The 18,809-nt window shown below is 42.5% G+C and overlaps 1 long non-coding RNA gene across 2 annotated transcripts in view; it reads right to left on the bottom strand.

The window, feature by feature from the left end:
* Positions 1 to 14,008, bottom strand: part of LOC128322007 (uncharacterized) — a 37,731-nt gene extending 23,723 nt beyond the window's left edge. Inside the window, exons 1-3 of one of the 2 annotated variants that reach the window (XR_008305471.1) lie at positions 13,213 to 14,008; positions 8,192 to 8,316; positions 3,424 to 3,497 (exon numbers count right to left, since the gene is read on the bottom strand). This is a non-coding gene — a long non-coding RNA (uncharacterized LOC128322007). The remainder of the gene's footprint in view (positions 1 to 3,423; positions 3,498 to 8,191; positions 8,317 to 13,212) is intronic. The other variant, XR_008305470.1, reaches the window with a different exon arrangement.
* Positions 14,009 to 18,809: the final 4,801 nt, after the last annotated feature.

Raw genomic sequence — 18,809 nt, 5'->3', positions numbered from 1 at the left:
GTCCCCTTTATCTCCTGATTGCCAGGAGGGAGAAGCAAGGGACAGAGTGGGAAAAGATCAAAGATCACTTTGCCATTTGACAGGCTTTGAAGCTTGGGATGGGACATGGCGGTGTCCCTTTTGCTAGGCAACTGCTTTGCTGGATCCGAGACAAGGGGTGGGGCAAGTGCACAGAGAGACAGCCAATGAGAAGTGCTGCAGGCATGGAGCAGGCGCAGTCCTGGGAGGGTCTGTACTGCTGTCTCTATGATTATAATTCCAGAAATTGAACAAAACCACCATTATGGTACCATCTGCATTTGGATGTAACACGGCTGCTGAAAAACCTCAGGTTATAGCGGCAAAACTCACTATAAACCAAAGGTTGAAACTGGACTTTGGCGAGACAAACTGCAGGTCACTTTTGCTGTGAAATCGCAGTTGCACTCATTCAGACATAATGGAGTTCCAATTTCTGTTCCATTTAACTGTGGTTTTGTGTTATGTCTGAATGCAGCTGGTATTTCATATTGGAATGCTTTTTAACCTGATGTAGTAAATATTTCATACAGTTACATGAGGTACCAAATACGTTTTTGATGACACAAGCAAGACTACTGAAAGTCATCAGTTCATTCAGTAATTTCTATAAGTTCCAGAGAACTATTAGAATTCAAATACTAGGGATACGTAAGGATGGGGGGAACATTCAAATGGCAGGCACATGAAATTCTCCCAATTTGAATGAGCTGGTTCCATTTCAAGTTAGGTCAAGCTCCCTTCAAGTTGGACCTGACTTGCAATGGGATTATATTCTGATTCCATTGCTCCTCTGACCGCTCTGCCATTCTTCACCTTCACTTAAAAAAAGGGGGGGAGTGGGGGGGAGACAGCAGAATGGCACAGGAGAAGGACAGCAGAGTGGGACAGGAGAAGCTCTCTGGGGTCTCCTTATAGGATAGTTCATTACCCAATAAGGATTATGACCCCTTCTCTGTTAAACCTCCTCCCTAAGATAAGCCTTTCTTTTAGACCAGTGCAAAGATTTGGCTTCAAAAGAATGAAGCTGAATCATTTGCACCTGGCCCCGCACCGAATCATATGTTCCCCACTCTGCCCCCACTTACCTCTGTGCAGAGGGGTCTGTGCACAGCACTGGAGAGGGCTGTTAAAGGGAGCAAAGCTGCAGGAAGCCCCAGTTATATAGTGGAAGCCATATGAGGAAAGCTGGGAAATCTAATACTCCCCAGCGTTTTTCCTATAGAGCTCTGTTTTGCCAGCTATTATTTAATGGCCAGCTATGTACAGGCTGGGGATGATATACCTCTGAGCTATCTAGGAAGCCAGAGAGAGAGCAAGAGAAGGAGAATCGCGGACAGAAGGACCAAGGATGACCCAACTCCATTCTCTCTCAAATCCGAGACCCTATAGAGAGGAAGGAAAAGATTTCAAGTGAGGACGAACTCCCCTCTACAGTGTATAGGATTCTGCTGTACCCAGTGTATGAACCCTAAGAATCACATTGGAAGGGCTAGAATTTTACCAGCTCTTAAATTGTAGGCACGTTTCCCTAACTAAGAGGGGGTGCATTGGATGTTTTTTTAAAAAAACAAACAAACAAACAAACACCCAGTGCCTACTCAAATATAAATGTTCTAGTAGACAGTTCCAGAATTCCTTCCAGAAGCATTAGTTGTTGGGAGAGACAGTCTGCCCTAATTTTAATAGCATACATATACTGTGTACTACAACTAGAACATATGTATGCTATTAAAAATAAGGGGTGACCTATGGATTACCTCCCCCATAAACTGATGCCTCCAGAAGGAATTCAGTGCACCACCTTACTTGCATGGCCAAAACAGTGATTAGATGGTTCAGGCAGTGTGTCAAAAGCTTGGGTTGGTGACTTGCTATGGCAGGGAAAGGAGCCAGCTTCTTGGCCACAGTACTCCACTGTATCCAAGCACGAGCTTTTCTCTCACTGAAGGAGCTCATTAGGAAGAGGCCCAGTTCATGTCTCTTGCTTAGGGCCCCTGAAAACCATGGAGTCTTTCCTTGCATCTGGAGCCAGTGCTTATGAAGGGGGTGGGAGGCAGGAATATTTCCCCCACAGATTATAGATATACAGGTGAAACTCGGAAAATTAGAATATCATGCAAAAGTCGATTAATTTCAGTAATGCAAATTAAAAGGTGAAACTGATATATGAGACAGACGCATTACATGCAAAGCGAAATAAGTCAAGCCTTAATTTGTTATAATTGTGATGATCATGGCGTACAGCTCATGGAAACCCCAAATCCACAATCCCAGAAAATTAGAATATTACATGGAACCAAGAAGACAAGGATTGTAGAATAGAACAATATCGGACCTCCGAAAAGTATACAATGTACTGTGCTTGATTGGCCAGCAAATTTGCCTGACCTGACCCCATAGAGAATCTATGGGCATTGCCAAGAGAAGGATGAGAGACATGAGACCAAACAATGCAGAAGAGCTGAAGGCCGCTAATGAAGCATCCTGGTCTTCCATAACACCTCATCAGTGCCACAGGCTGATAGCATCCATGCCACGCCGCATTGAGGCAGTAATTGCTTCAAAAGGGGCCCAAACCAAGTACTGAATACATATGCATGCTTATACTTTTCAGAGGTCCGATATTGTTCTATTCTACAATCCTTGTCTTCTTGGTTCCATGTAATATTCTAATTTTCTGGGATTGTGGATTTGGGGTTTTCATGAGCTGTACGCCATGATCATCACAATTATAACAAATTAAGGCTTGACTTATCTCGCTTTGCATGTAATGCGTCTGTCTCATATATCAGTTTCACCTTTTAATTTGCATTACTGAAATTAATCGACTTTTGCACGATATTCTAATTTTCCGAGTTTCACCTGTAGATATACCAAATGAGATTCTGAACTGAGTTGAGAAATTTGACAAGAGTTATTTCACACAATTCTTTAGGCCACTAATATGGCTCCGCCTGCCTCACCCTCACCTGCAATCCATATAAGAAGAAATAGGATAGTTCTATAGGGATTACTTGCTTACTACAATGAGCCTCTCTTCCTCTCGCCTCCCCTTGTGCTGCTTCCAGTATTAATGGCTTCACTGCACCAAAGGGAGATGCTAAAGGGCAGCAGAGCAACTATAAGAACTCTCAGCTCCTCCTGGGTACCAGCAGTTAGTTGTGGCCTGAAATCGTGCATCATCTGCCAAACAAAGCTCCTTAAAAATAATTAAAAGCCAGCATTTTAAAAGGTCTGCTTGCTAGGAGTAAATTAAAGCAAACCAACATCAAATAGCAGAGCTGAAATGCAGCCCCTGCTACTTCTGTGCATTTGCCTTTGTCTTTTACCATCACCTATTATGAGTTTCTTTGGGAAGCAAGCAAGAAATGGAAGGAAAAAAGAGGGAGCACAAGCATTTACCGTAAGTCACTTGACAATTATAGGCCTCCAGGAGCTGCGTGGAGGTATTGAAGCGCTCTGCAGTCACAGCACAACTGGATAGAGAAAGAGAGAGAGAGAGTTTTGTTACATAACTTATTGTGGCTTTGGAGTTGGAGGAAAAGCAGGTCAGAGCCTTCCCTCCTGTTACACCACAGTGAGCATGGATTGGTTATAGTGAAGTAAGCACTGCTCTGGGCTGTCATATTAGCACTGGATCTGAGAGCAGAATCTGCCCACCCACCTATCCATGCTCAATCCCCTTTGCTTTCTTTTAAAGGCTTCATTTTCAAATTTAAATTAATGAGCAGGGTTCTCTGCTTTGATTAGACAGACATACACAAAATGAATGCTACCTGAAGTCTAAGATAAAAATTATCATATTAGGTGCTATTTTCTACCTCCCAGTTCTTAAGAATTAAATTGCATTAACTCCTTGGTCACAATCATTATGAATAGAAAATGCAGCTATTGACAACGACTCTTCTGAGGTATTTTAGTTTCTGCGCGTTTCTTGGATGAGTAATTGCATACAAACAGTACGCTTGCCTGGATATTTTTTTAAGCTTAAAGTTTGTAACTTTTAAGTTTGTAACTTTGGGAATCTGATTTTATTTCTGATTAGCCAAGCTGAAGTCTACATACCCAATGATGTGATTCATTAATTTTGGAGCCAATAAACAGAATTTGCTTTAATGTTTGCTTTAACACAAAGTTCTCCCTCCACAGTTGTGGGCTATATCTAGTGATCTCTAATTGGTTTAATATTGAACATATATGATGGCTTTGCATGAACACGGCAAAGTCTGGATCCCTGGAAAATGTTGGGGAGATGTCGAGGACTGGGAGCACATGGTCTGGGTGGGCATGTCATGCAATCCAGCCAAAGTCATCTGACCGACATTCTACTGACTTCCTCCACCCAACATTCAATATTTGTTTCAAGTGGGCATTGCAAGTCAGTAGACTGTCAGGAGCATGGCTCAGGAACTGGACTTTGACAGGCTCACCAAGATGCTCCCTGGGAATGCACATTCCTGCTTCCCAACATGTCCCCAATAATTCTTTCTGGGAAACGGACTTTGCAGTGATCAGTCAAAGCTGCCCATATAAAGAACTGAAAATGGGACTGGACTCCTTCAAGGCAGCATGAAATACATCCCTATTCACAAATATGTTTAGCAGTGTTTATGACCCACATTCTGCAATTTGAATAGGCAAATTTGGGCATGTGCATTTTTAAAAAAAATGAATTGAAATGGATTATGAATTGGCTTATGAATTGGAGGGATGTTCATTCCAGATGCCATCAGCTTATTCAAGGCAAAGTCAATGGCTCAAATGTTATATGGGGCACAGCTGGGACCCTATGCTAACTATTCCCTCCTGGAGCGGGTCCAAGCCAGGTTCTTAAGAACATTATATCTGACTCCCAAATGCATTTCTAATGCAACTTTGAGATTGGAATCGGGCATTATCTCGATAGAAGCCAGAGCCTGGTATTTAATACTCATAAATTGGGCAAAAATCAACATATTGCCCTCTGGTCTCCTTCCTTTGTTACTATTGGATAGGCACTGCTCGAGGGCCTGTATGAATGCCCTCCCTTCAAAATTATTGGCTGGTAGATACAATAGAATCGCAACTGAAAAGATAGACTGTCCCTGTAACTCTGATGAGATTGAATCAGTCTTTTATGTAGACCTTAGGTGAAGGTTAATTTATCCTCTTTTACATTATCTGCCAAGCTGATCAGATGAATTCTACACCAAATGTCTGCCAATAGATGTGAATTCATCTATCACACACACAGTGGCAAAATTCTGTTGTTTTGCAATACGGGTTCTTAGCACTCTGCTCGCTAATGGTTAGATCCAATGTACAGTTATGTTATTAATATGGCTATGTTTAAAATGTTATATTGTTTTAGATGTTGTGTTATTGGTCAAAGACTGTAATAAAGACTGACTGACTGACTTCATTTCCTTGTGTTCTGAAAGAAATGACCTATGGAATGAATGAAACAAATTGGGAAGCGTCTATTTTCAGAACTCCAATTCATTGTCATTTGTTTTCATTTTTAATTTTTTTCCAAATAAAAATAAACAATATTTCTTACTTATAACAAGGAGCTCCCAGCCAGGGCTCCACCAAGCAGCCACCTCCTTCTGGTAGCCATTTAAAAAAACACATATTCCTGGTGACAAAAAAAGTATTATGCAACATTTAAATCCTTAGTCACAGAGGTCTGGAGAGGTTAGAGAAGTTTTCTGTTTCATTATTTAAGGAAGGTGAGAGAAGAAAGGTTTAAATGGTTGGTATGAAAGATAAGAGACTCTCTCCCTCGCATGTACAAACAGAGGCTTTCTCGCAGATGTGAAATATGATATAGCAATTAGATGACCATCCTCCCATCAAAACGTAAGTTGTTAAGATCCTTAGGTAGGGAGCTAACTTTGTTGCTTATGTTATTCTGTTAGTGATATAGAAGTCAATGGCTGACATCCAGACTAATGTTGTGTGTGCCAAATAACATTTCGGCAGTTCTGTGAAGCCCTCAGTGACATTTTTTTGTAAGCACAGAGGACTACAGAGGAAAGGGAGAATCAGCAAAAAAATACCCCTCCATTGCTTGTTTCAAAAATTATTTGGTGTGTGCAGTGTTAGTCTGGTTGTCAGCCATCAATATTAATAAAGTATAGACCAGTGGAAAAATATTTCAATTTGTGTAGGTGTGTGCATCTAGATGTATGTCGTCCTGTGCATGGTCTATCTGTACTGTATTACTTTCAGTGGAATGTGCACTGGGATCGACCAACACAGTTCCTGCCCCTTAAACCATGAAACTCTAGTCTGCTCCACAGTTTAAAGGATCCCATGGGGAGCAAACTGGGTTTGTAGAACACATGCCTACTGTTCTGTTGAGTAACTGACCACACTGAGTAATTTTCCTCATTATGTCAGAGACCATCCTGTACCAGGTGAGGAAAGTCCTACAACTGCAGTATTAAGAAACTGTAGTGGAGGTTTTACCTGTTAAAAAATTACTTATGATTAGGGATGTGCACAGACTGGTCCAACCACGAACCAATTTGCTGTTAACCAGACTGGTTTGAGTGGTTCGAACACAAACCGCATAAAACCATTTGAAGTCAGTTTATTGAACCAACAAACCCAGCTGGTGGGTTCAACCAAACCAGTCAGGGACCCACAGTTTGGTCTGAATTCAGACTGAACTACCACAACCGGTCCATGCACACACTGCTGATAATTTAAAAAAGAACTATACAATTACAAGTTGGCTGATCAACTTCAGAAATTAGCACTCTGGTCCTTTCCCCTCTAATTCTGACCCATTAAACACATAGCGATGTCTTCTTAAACACATAGTGATGAGTGGTGGAGTTCCTTTAGCTTATTTAACACTCAGTATACTGGAAAAGTGCACTTAAGTGGCTGCAACCAGACTAATGGTGTGCTGGTGGAAGAGCATTTTCCATTGCATACGGAGGAGGGACTGTTTTTGGCATTTCCACCCTTTGCCTGCAGCTTCCTGTGCCTCCTGAAAATATGTCTCTGAAGACCCTACAGCTCATATACATATTTTTGGGAAGCACAAGAGGCTGTAGAGGAAAGGTGAATCATAAAAATTGCTGCCCCTCTTTTGTGCAATAGAAAACGCTCTTCTGCCATTGTCAATAAGTACTAAAATAGAACAAGAATTAAAACGTGAAGAAGTTAACTGCTTTTCTCCATCTTTCTCTCTTGCCAGTTTCACCTGAGGCACAAAATAATTTTCCTGACATGAACTGCTGCTCATGAGCTCTTTCTTAATTGATAACTGTTTAGCTGAAGATTAAGCAGAAGGACTATAATGGATCTAATAAGCCAGGAGCTAATGGGTTGCAGCACTTATGTGATATAATAGCAATAATACTAGACAATGCTTGCAGTCTTTTTTGTTCTTGAAAAAAATGCTTTCTTTTTTTAACACTGCAAATTGTGCCACTTAACTGACCTGGATAAATGTGTATGATGGAGTTTTATGAGACTGAAGAATGCAGGACTTTTAAAATTGCTTTTCCTCTCTCTCTGCCACCACCTTAACTGCAGTCTTATGCAGTGCTCAGACAGTGCTGAATTACCCTGAATTCTGATTAACCAGAGGTCAACTTTCATTAGAAACTGTGTAAAATCCAGTCCATTAAATTGTCCATTTCAGGCCTGTAATAATGGCTCACAGTTTTGATTATTTTAATTAGTGCACTTACTGCATTGCCAAGACAAACGCTTGTATTATTTTAAAGAATAATAATAGTAATAAAAAGTTCTATTTGTGTATTCAGGAACTAGTTCATGGGGAGAGGGTGCTCAAGAGAGGCTGATTAGCTTATTTTTAATCTGTAAATGAAGAATGCTGCTATTAAAAGTTTGCTGCAATGACAGAATTGTTTTAAAATAATTTTTAGAATTCCAACAAAAGTAGTTTAAAAAAATACCCAGAGCTCTTCCTCTAACTCTTCATTTTGACATTGGTGTCATCTTCTGCTACAGCCTTTGATCACAGATACTATTTTATCTTTCATTAAATCAAAGCTGTAGAAGATATGCTCAGTGCTCAGCGCTCAGTAATATCAGCTGTCACTCTTGTTCTAAATATTTGAAAGTTACAGGTTCCCTTGGTCATGCCCAGGAGAGAAATCATTATTTTCTTAAAGGAAAACAGGGAGAGAAGCACATGTCTACTTACAAAGTGATTTTTAAGGTCAGATGTATTTCCAACAAAGACCTTCACAGGGAGTTTCACTCATATTTCAAGGTGTGGTGAAGTTCAAAGGCAAAGAATCCGCAATGATAGCACCAATGTATGAATTACTAGGAAATTAGAAAAATTAAGCTTGTGACAAACGAGGCTTTGCATTGAGATCAGAACTGGAATTCCAGAGAACAGCCTTGCAAGAAACATGCAAACATTGTTTAGTTTTTGATTGTCTCAGGAAATAATAATCATGCAAGAGCTCTCAAGCCCAGTTTATAAGGCTAGATTATAAACTCCATGCAGAGAAGGGAGTAGCACTCTCCCTCCATTATGACACAGTCCCTGCCATTTTAAATGCTGCAAGGGCAAAAAAACCCAACAGGTCTTGTTCTCGTACATTAATAGAATTGTTTTAGAATAATTTTAGAATTCAGACAAAAATAGGATTTAAAAACAACAACCCAGAGCTCTTCCTCTAACTCTTTATTTTAACAAGCATTATAGACTTGAGGGATCAAAGATGAGGGAGGGGGAAGCATGATTCCAGATTCTCAAGGAAGCAAGGTTGAGGGATGGGAAAATAGTGAAACCAGAATGTTGGCCTTCCTTAAAGACAGAGTTTAAATTTCACAATGCATAAATATAACACAGTCTTCCTTTTCAAAGGCAGATGAAATAAGCAATTCTGGAAGCAGATGGTTCTAGATCAGGCCTGCACAACAAAAAGCCCAGGGTCAGATCCAGCCTGTGAGGACTTTTCTGCTGACCTGCAGAATATCCTGCAGCAACAGCAGGAGCCATGAAGAGCTCTTGGACTGTCCTCGTGACAAATAGCAGAGGCTCAATGCAGTTGGTCACTCCCCGCTCCGCCCACATGTATATCTCGCTTTTCCTCCAAGGAGCCCAAAGGGGTGTACATGGTTATGTTTATCGTCACATGTCTGTAAAGTAGGTTAGGCAGAGAGAGAAGTGACTGACCCAGAGTCACCCAGTTAGTTTCATGGCTGAATAGGGATTTGAACTCAAGTCTCCTCTTTCCTAGTCTGGAGCCAACTGACCCCATCTCTCTCCCCACTTGTCTTTCTCCGACTCCAAACTTCTGCCCCCTGATATTCATTAATTTTTTAAAAATAATTAATTTTAATATAATAATTAATCTGCCAAAAATGGACTTCACTCCCTCCACACCTAGTCATGGTTGGTTCCAGCTCACTGAGGCATTTGAGTTGTCCACCCCTATTCTAAATGTGAAATGCTTATTCTCTGAAACATCAGATGAAATGAACTGAGTGAGTATAGAGTACACCTGCAAGTATATCCCTGGCTTACGCAAGACTTGATTATTCACAGCCAAATGTATGAAATGAATCAGTTGAAAACTATGGTCCTTTGAGGTGACGTTGTGACATGAAAGCTCCATTCAGGGTGTTTTAATCTGTCATGATTTATTCACACATGTGAGTTGTCATATGATGATGCAGCAATTAGATAATGTACATACTTGTGTGAACTTTAGAATCTGGCCTGTTAGTCAAAGAATTTTGAACATTTATGTGCTAAGACAAACAAAACACCTTTCAGTGACAGAATAAAAACAATCCCTTTGTCTCTTAATTTCATGCAAAGGGTACTTGTTGATAATTTCTCCCTGGCAAGAATGCCAGGAATTAGAAAGGAAAGGTTTTTGAAGTGGTCAAGGAGAAATAAAAAAGGAGTGAGAATTTCTACATGAAAGGCAGAAGTAGGGGCCTCAGAGCCACTTTACAAGGAATAGAGGGCACATCAGTTACTTATGCTTCCATGTTTCCAGCTCTCGACAGAAGGGAAGGAGGGATATGTGCATATCCACAGCAGCAAAATATGCATTCTATTGCTGGATTCTATCTTCTGTATGGAATGTGAACATTTTCAGCCCTTCAAAACAAACCTAGACCCATGGAGAAAGGAAGCATAACTCATAAATACTTGCTCTTTTACCATTTCCTTGAAAAGTGCTATGGCAGATATTCCTGGAGGCAGTGAACGGGAGGGGTCAAGAGACTGGAGGGAGGTCCTGGCAGCAATTGCTAGGAAGACGGGGACATTGAGGAGTAGTGGTTAAAGAGGAGATGACAGCTGAAGAGGGAGAGGGAGAAAAGGGGAGAAGGAAAATGAACACATTGAGGAATTGAGACTTTGGCAAGTGTATTGTCATTAGAGGAAAGGAGTGGGCAGGCTGGAGACAAAGGATGAGAGGACTCACACTTTGTGGGACAGAATGGCAGTGAGGAGCTGCTGATTTGGCAGCCTGCAACACTGACCAATATCTTCATGGGATCATCAACTTGTTGACCAACCCAGACAATACGGTGAGAACTAACAGGATTCCTTTTTTGGCCTATCAGAGGGAGAAAACTGTTGTACAAGAGAGCTCTGGATCTTTGCTTCTATTTACCACTATTCTTCTGATTATTTTTCTAAAAGGTGCTTGAAGCTGAAGTGTTTGTTCTGAGTTCTGTCTCTCCTCCCAGATTAATATGCAAGTGGGCTGTAGCTTGTATTTGCCACAAAAATATACTGCTGCTGGAAGAAGCAGCAGAAGTGCAATCATGTACTCTTTAGGAGCCATGGAGCCTCCCCACCTTCGCAAGCCTTGCAGGAAGAGTTAAAGAGGCTCTGAAGCAGTGAGCACATCCATAATCTAGATTGGTGGCTTGCTGTGTAGTATGTGAACCACTAAGAGGAGAAACAAAGAAGGATATTCCTCATATGAGGCTGTGATGAATAGAGATGTGCACAAAACCAGCTGGAGTAGTTCAGTTCAGGTTCAAACCAGGCTTGAGCCAGGGCACCAATTAAGCCATGCCAACCCATGGTTTGGCTTTAACTTGAACCGTGCTTGAGCCAATTCTAAATGGTTCACCATAGGGAATAATGGGGAGGTGAACCACCTATTATTCCCCATTGGTATCACATAGGGGCATCAAAATGGGTTGGGTGGTAGGGTGTGATGGGTGCCAACTCTCAAAGCAATCAGGCACTCAGGTGATTTTAAAGGAATTTCTTAGTTTGAAGTAGTTTGGGTTTTTCTGCCATAGGGAATAATGGGGATTCAAAATGGCTCCATTATTCCCTGCAGGTAATGCCCAGGTGATCCAAAGTGGTTTGGGAGATAGGGCACCATGGGTGTCAGCTACCACCCAACCCACAAGGCAGTGGGGCACTTTGTTTATTTTTAAGGAATTTGAATGCATTTTAGATTCTCTGATGTTAACTAACTTTTTCTCATAATAAACCCCTATGAAAAAGTTATGTAATATGCAAGAAACTAAACAGTGCAAATTCTTGGATGTTACATTTCTCCTTCGTAGTGATACCCTATGAAGATGTAATGTAACATCTGAGAATCTACACTGGGTTTATATTCCCAGATGTTAGATAACCTTCATAGGGATTCCCTATTGTCTTCACATGCAGCATGGCCCACCTGTGCCAAATTGCTCAGGAGGGGCTGGATGCAGCGGCAGCAGCACTGGAGGTCCTCTCTCTCTCTGTCCCCCACCACTGAGCAGTGAGGGACAGGAAAGCAGCGTGCATTCCACTGACACTGTCCCATAGATCAGTTATGAAATGGTGCTGGACTCTGCTGCCTCCAACATGCCTGGCATGAGCTCCCTGTACCACCTGTATAAGGAGGGGACCACCATATGACTGAAGGTGGTCCTTGAGGGGATCCTGTAATTGAGAGCAAGCACCTGGAGTAGCCAACAGAAGCCAGCATTCTCAACCATCTGAAATGGCTGGTCATCCAGAGCATCACCTCGCCTAAGATTCAGTTCAAGAGATGTGAATCTGTTTGACCAGGATGGTGCTTGCTGCCCAGTGCCTTGGCCCACTGCTTGACAGGAAACGTCTCCTGCACCAGCAATGCTGATGCATGCCCCTTGAAAGTGATACCTGAAGGCACAGAAGTAGGCACACTAGCATTGTCAGCAGTGGTGCAGATGCCAGGGTGATGCCACAAGATGTGTTGCCACATCAAGGATGTCCCCAGATACTTGACATATTTCTCCCTGCTGATTTGTGCCTTGCAGTGGGCACAAGAGGTGCATGCTGGGGCACTTTGAATGATCTCAAAGTGTTTCCAAACGTTCCTTGCAGCAGTCAAGATGGTCTTCAACTGCTTTGGTGATGGTGGACCTACTGGAGCTGCATGCCATCCCCTAAGCCCCATCCCACCAGCCTCCGTATGGGGGTGAGAAAAGCCAGGCTGAGGTGACTTAGCAGGTTCCTCCTCAGACTCAGTCCCAGAGGAGGACCTAGTCCCAGACTCCTCAACAGTGGCAGTGGGGCTCTCACTGAGGGGTAAGATTAGTGTTGGAGGGGCAATGAGAGAGAGGGACTGTCTGGCTGAGCTAGCAGCCGCCAAGCCCTCTCCCACCACGATGGAAACATCAGCTTTCCTGGCAGAAGGGTGCTTTCCTGCCAGCACTGCCAGGAGGTACTGTAGGCAGCAGGCAGTGAAGCAGGGCCAGCAGGCTCCTCCAGATAGGAGAGCCTGGGCACAACCTCACCAGGAGCAAAAGATTGGGGAGTGGGCAGCTGTGGCTGCTCCTCCAGCCTTCTTGCCCCACACCACCCCTACTCCCAGCAGCAGGGGCGCCCCTGCCCACCACTCAGGTCCGAGCCTTGCTTCGGACATGGCGAGTGTCAGACATCCCTCTGACCTCCCACTGGGGCTTTAGATTTTTTAAAAAACCTAGCACACACCCATAGTACACTGATTGCCCACCTATCATTTTTGGAACGGCAGTATAGAAATCGAATGAATGAATGAATAATGAATATCACACAACAGTAACTACAGCACAACTACACAACAGCAAAACAGTGCACTGTGCAACTGTTAAAAAGAAAAGCAAGGCAAAAGCTGCAACATCAACAACAAAAGCACCCTCTGCCCCAACCAGGAAGGCTCTGTTTAAATCCCAAATTTATGGGGTGAAAGGGTTTAAAGGAAAATTTCTACTTACCCTCCATTGTCCAGAAGTCTTCAGCTGGATAAGTCAGGAGGCCAGCCAGGGACTGCTGCAGGCCCAGCAGAGTGGAGCAGCACCCACTCGCTCACAGGTGGGCAGATGTTTGTGAGGGGATTAGGCCTCAAACAGAAAACCAAAGTATTGTTTTTTAAGGCCAAAGTGGAGAGAGAGAGAGAGAGAGAGATCAAAGAAAATTTTAATCAGAGAGAGGAAAACGCCTCTCTCAGACTTTCAGGCCCCTGCAGTTCAAAAAAACAAAAACAAAAACAACAACCTAGAACTGCAGCCGCAATGGGCCCAGCAGGGCACAGACTCAGAGCCTGGATGTCTGATGTGGTGGCTGGCTGGCAGCAGTCAGCAGCAGACCAAGGCACAGCTTTGATTTTCAAATTAAATTTAAAAAGAAAGAAAGAAAGAAAGAAAGAAAGAAAGAAAGAAAGAAAGAAAGAAAGAAAGAAAGAAAGAAAGAAAATTAGCTGAAGGCTGGTTGGTAGAGCTGGGCACAGGAGCCAGGCAGGCACACTGCTTAAAAAGCAAACAATCAAGAAACAGCCCAGCAGCCCAGGGAACAAAAAATCCCACCATAATAATAATAATTAGTTAATCCAATAAGGTAGGAAGGTAGCAGCAGCAATCCAATAAATCAATCCAAGAAAGAGTGACTTTGCAAGGCCAGAGGGTGGCCTTTAAATACAATTTGAATCCCCTCCTTTGCTGCACTCCCCTCATCCATCCCCCTGGCCAATGAGGTGACAGTTGTCACTGAGTGGCACAATTGTCAAGCCAACCAAAGCACCAGAAATATCTGTCCAATCAGGGCAGTGGCAGCTCAGCCAATCGCTGAACATAGTGTCACAAAATGGCCACAATCACTTGTCCTGTACAAAATGGCAGCTCAAGCCTTTGAGCCACTTTTGAGTCGGCTCAGTTCGAACCAGGCTCAGTTTGGTTCAAACAAAGCCTTATTTTTTGAAAAGCCAGTCCCACTTGACCATGAGCCAGTTCAGTTTTGAGCTGGCTCGCACACGAGCCACAAAGTGACTTTTGCAAACATACTGAGGCAGGGACCAAAATTAAAGAGTTCAATATTCACCTGTGAGGATTTCCTAATGAAAGAACACCCTCTCACTTAATTTGATTGTGTTGGAATGTACAGTTAATGTGACAAAAAGGGTTAAGTGAGAGCAGAAATTATGGATAAGTTTCCCATTGCACTTTTCTAAATAATTACATTATTTTCTAAAATAATGGCCATTTCTGGTGTTAAAATGTCCATTCTATTTTGAAACAGCTGACAAATCCCATGAGAGCCCCGAGGCATTCATTATTCTCCTAAGATAGGGCTCTTCATAACATGGCTACTTGCATCCCTTTTCAGCCAGTATCTCACTAGGCAACACTATACCTTGTATGTAAATACAGTGTAAACAACATGGCTGAAAGAATAACAGATGGGATGTAGAATTATAGCCAGTCAGAATAATGGTACCCCCCCCCCATTCTCCCCCACCAAATAGTTGGTTCCCTGATTTAAGGCCTCACGGGCCCTACACAGCTCATTAAGATTTAACAATATAACACCATGATTACTCAAGTAGCCCAGTCACGCATGGAGGCTGGATCTGCTATTACAGCAGGAGCACATTAGTTTAGAACAACTGGCACAGCAGGATTACCAGGAGGAAAAATAAAATAAAGCTGAAGAAGCAGCCTCTGTTACTATGCAAGCCTGTTAAGTGGCTCTCACCCAGTTTTTTTTTTTTAATGTGGATCCCTTTTTAAGGGTAAGAATCCTGTTCCTAAGCACTGGAAATTGTTAGAGAGTTCGGGGTGGGGTGAACAAGATTTCTTTCTCTGCCCCAGCTACAGTGGAAAAGGAGAGAACTGCTAATTAATATTGCCTGGAGACATGGAGTTTATTTGGGAAATCCATCATGAAGATAGATAAGACCTATATGCTTGGTGGCTAGCTTCATATGGGAAGTGGGGAAGGGAGAAAAAGGAAGTCTCTCTCTCCAGTTGAGAGAATGAAACCTGAGACTATCAGGAGAGGAGAGCTGGTCTTCTGGTAGCAAGCATGATTTGTCCCATTAGCTAAGCAGGGTCCACCCTGGTTGCATTTAAATGGGAGACCACATGTGAGCACTGTAAGATATTCCCCTCAGGGGGGATGGAGCCGCTCTGGGAAGAGCAGAAGATTTCTGAAGACTGGCTTCTCCAAGATAGGGCTGAGAGAGATTTCTGCCTGCAAACTTGGAGAAGCTGTTGCCAGTCTGGGTAGACAATACTGAGCGAGATGGACCAATGGTCTGACTCATTATATGGCAGCTTCCTATGTTCCTATGTTCTTAGTCTAACAAAGGGGAATCAGATTAGAGAAAACATGGTGAGAGAGGAAATGCCCTTACTGGCTATCTCTACTCCTACTGCCATTACTTGTGCTAAGATACGATGCCATCGGGATCTGCATCTCCAAAACCTCTTCTCATTGTCTCGTGCACCGATCTGCAACTCCCATCTCCTCTCAAAGAATCAACCGGTCTTTTGGTAGTGACTTGGAGAGTCCATCCAATAATTACTTGATGTGGGATTATTACATTTTCCCTTTCACACCTTATTGAAATATTTAGAATTTGATTAACATGCTCAGTTAAATTCTGTCTTCCTTTCAGCCTCATATTGCACAGTCTCACAATCAAATCAACCCTAGTATCCGTTGTCTTCCTAGCATACAGGAATTTAAAAATCTCCCAAACTCCCTTAGCTCTCCTGGGCACTTTCCAGATTAAACCCTACAACAGTGTCACTACAGATCTGCAATGTGTGCTTTCGTACTTCCTGTGTTGTGACACCGCAGTCCCTGCACAGTCAAGGTGCTGTTCACATTTCCGATGCCTTCTTTCAGATGTTATCATTGCGTTATAGTTCTGCAACATTGCATGTGCATCGCAAAAAAAGTAGCTGTATTCCCATTGTAGGAGTTTGAGATTCTGGGGGCTGTTTTCAATATGATCCTGCCAAGCCAAAGCATTTTACCACTGTTGTAGCATGTAATTTGGAAAGCATCCTGCTATAATTGAGTCATTCATGTGCAAGCAGATGAATAGGTAGACTTCTCTGGTTTTTAGCATCCCATGCTGCTTGTTCTCCAGCTGCTTCAGGGTTGTCTTCCTCCAGGACACTCTCCAGTCCCTGAGCCATGAGAAAGGACTCCATCCTGAATGACCACATCTCAAAATAAAATCCATCCACCTTCAGGATCGCTGCCTGCTCCTGTGCTGCAGTCTCCATGGCAAAAAGGTTCCCTGCCATTTCTCTGGAAGTCCTTTCCAGTCAAGCCAGATTTCACTTACTATGCCTTATTGTCTGCTTTCCCTGAGTTATCTGGGTTCACATCCCTGTTGGAGAGCTTGGGTGGGGGGAGGAGATTTCTTTATCTACCCCAGCTTCAGTGGATGTGCACAGGTAAGGGAGCACTGCTAATTAATATTGTCGGGAGTCATGGAGTTATAGTTCCAAATAAGGTAGTTATTTAGGAAATCCGTCAGGGAGATAGATAAGACCAAGATGCTTGGTTGCTAGCTTCATACAGGAAGTGGTGGAAGGGAGAAGAAGGAAGTCTGTCCCTCAGATGAGAAAGTGAAACCTGAGACTATCAGTCTAACAAAAGGGAAGTAGAATGCCCTTACTGGCTATCTCTACCTCTACTGCCCCTGGTGGTAATTAGGGTTGCTGGTACTAAACGTTGATGCAATCAGGAGCTGCATCTCCCAACACAAATTAATTAATATGTACACCTTGCAGACTAACCATGTAGCCAAGTATGGCCAGTTGTTAAGTGAAAGGAACATTTATAGAGAATTCGGGGTCCTCAGGCAAAACCTCTGAGGAAATTCAAGAGGAAACAAAGGGTTTCAATAAGACCAGTGACATTTCTCAGAGGAATAGAGAGATCTGAAGGCCATGTACCTCTGGCAACATTTTTTCCTGACATTCAAAGTTATTATACACCATATGTGCTTTGTATATATAAAAGTATAAAGTCAATTTGACGCTATATGACCTATACTGCACACGTACAGCTTTCAAATTGGTTCATCTCAGCAACAGGATGGAAAGAAGTAGGTTTCACCCAATGGCATGGGTGGCACTTGGTAACTGTTTCTCATTGTGAATCTTGAATAGAGCAGTGGGCAGAAATCAATTAACAATTATAGGTCTGAGATACAGTAGATCCCAATGGCAGATGAGAATAAACAGTGCACGCCAGGTAATACAGGTGGCCCTCATCACCCGCAGTTCCGGCAAACACAGTTTCACATATCCACAGAAAGGTCTTACAGACCCAGTTTCTTTATCCACAGTGAGTCCACATAGAGTTAAGGTTTCATTTATTCATATTTTCCGTATTTGCACCCATAGATGAGAACGGAACCCCTATGAATAACAAGGGCCACCTGCACAAGCATAAATGCAGGACAATAGAGATATACTTTTTGTTTCATTACTTTCATTCATTTTCATTTTTAAAAGTGTGATTAATTTTGTTACTCATTCACTAGTGTATTTAATCACTTTATTGCTGATTCAAAAACAATTCACTCATTTTTGTAACCACCTTTTATTTTCATTTGCCATCGATTTCGATGGGAAACCCAGCCAGCGTTTAGCAGCTCATAATATCTGTGTCTTTCATGCATATGACACAACCTTTCCCAACATGCTGCTACACTTTGAAGCATCAGATTTGCCATATTTCAGACAGATTGGGAAAAGGACCCCCTATATATAAAAACCAATCACTGCAAGCTTCCCATTGCTTTTAGTGGGAGATCTGGCAGTTGTTCTGTCCTTTTTCTATCCCATTGGCATGAAATTTCCAGGCATTCTAACACACTTCAAAATGATAAAATCTTCCAAATTTCACACGAATGAGCCATTTTTGGAGGGGTGGTATATAAATCAAACAAACAAACAAACAAACAAACAAACAAACAAACAAACAAACAAATAGTATACAGGGTGCCTATTTAATAGAGAATTTTAAAAAGCACAGAAACACAGACTAATAGAATTAGCATAGAACTTGGTATAGAACTACAAAGTGGCACAGCAAGTAGGCAGATGGGTGCTGATCTTTAGCAGCAGTAGACAAAATGTGTCAGAGCAGAGGAACTGAGTAGCAGGCCAGTGTACCTTAAGTCACAGTCTTATGCAGCAGACAGAGTGTTCTGGGGCAGAAAAATCAAACCATGGACTAGAGTGAGTTTCAGTCTAATCTTTAGCAGTAGCAGAGATTAAATACCTACTAACAAGGGTATGGGAAAGACACTGTGTGGAACAGATAAAAATAAATTCTTTGGAATGGTATAGGGGTGATAGGCATGGAGATCTGGTTTTAAACACAGAAGACTCATGGCAATCTTCAAGCACCTTGCTGACATCCTGATTAATAGAGCATGCATGCAGGAAAAGAAGCATGCATGCAGCTGCTGCATACTAGATTAAAGTAATGTGAATGCTTGCATGGGTGGGGCTTTTCTTTTTCTTTTGCTGAGCTCTTCTTCCCTCTGAAGTGATCTGTGCCAACA

The sequence above is a fragment of the Hemicordylus capensis genome, chromosome 4, assembly GCF_027244095.1.
Source record: "Hemicordylus capensis ecotype Gifberg chromosome 4, rHemCap1.1.pri, whole genome shotgun sequence".
NCBI lineage: Eukaryota > Metazoa > Chordata > Lepidosauria > Squamata > Cordylidae > Hemicordylus > Hemicordylus capensis.
The sequence above is the reverse complement of the archived record's forward strand: the minus strand, read 5'-3'. Positions and strand labels throughout refer to the sequence as shown.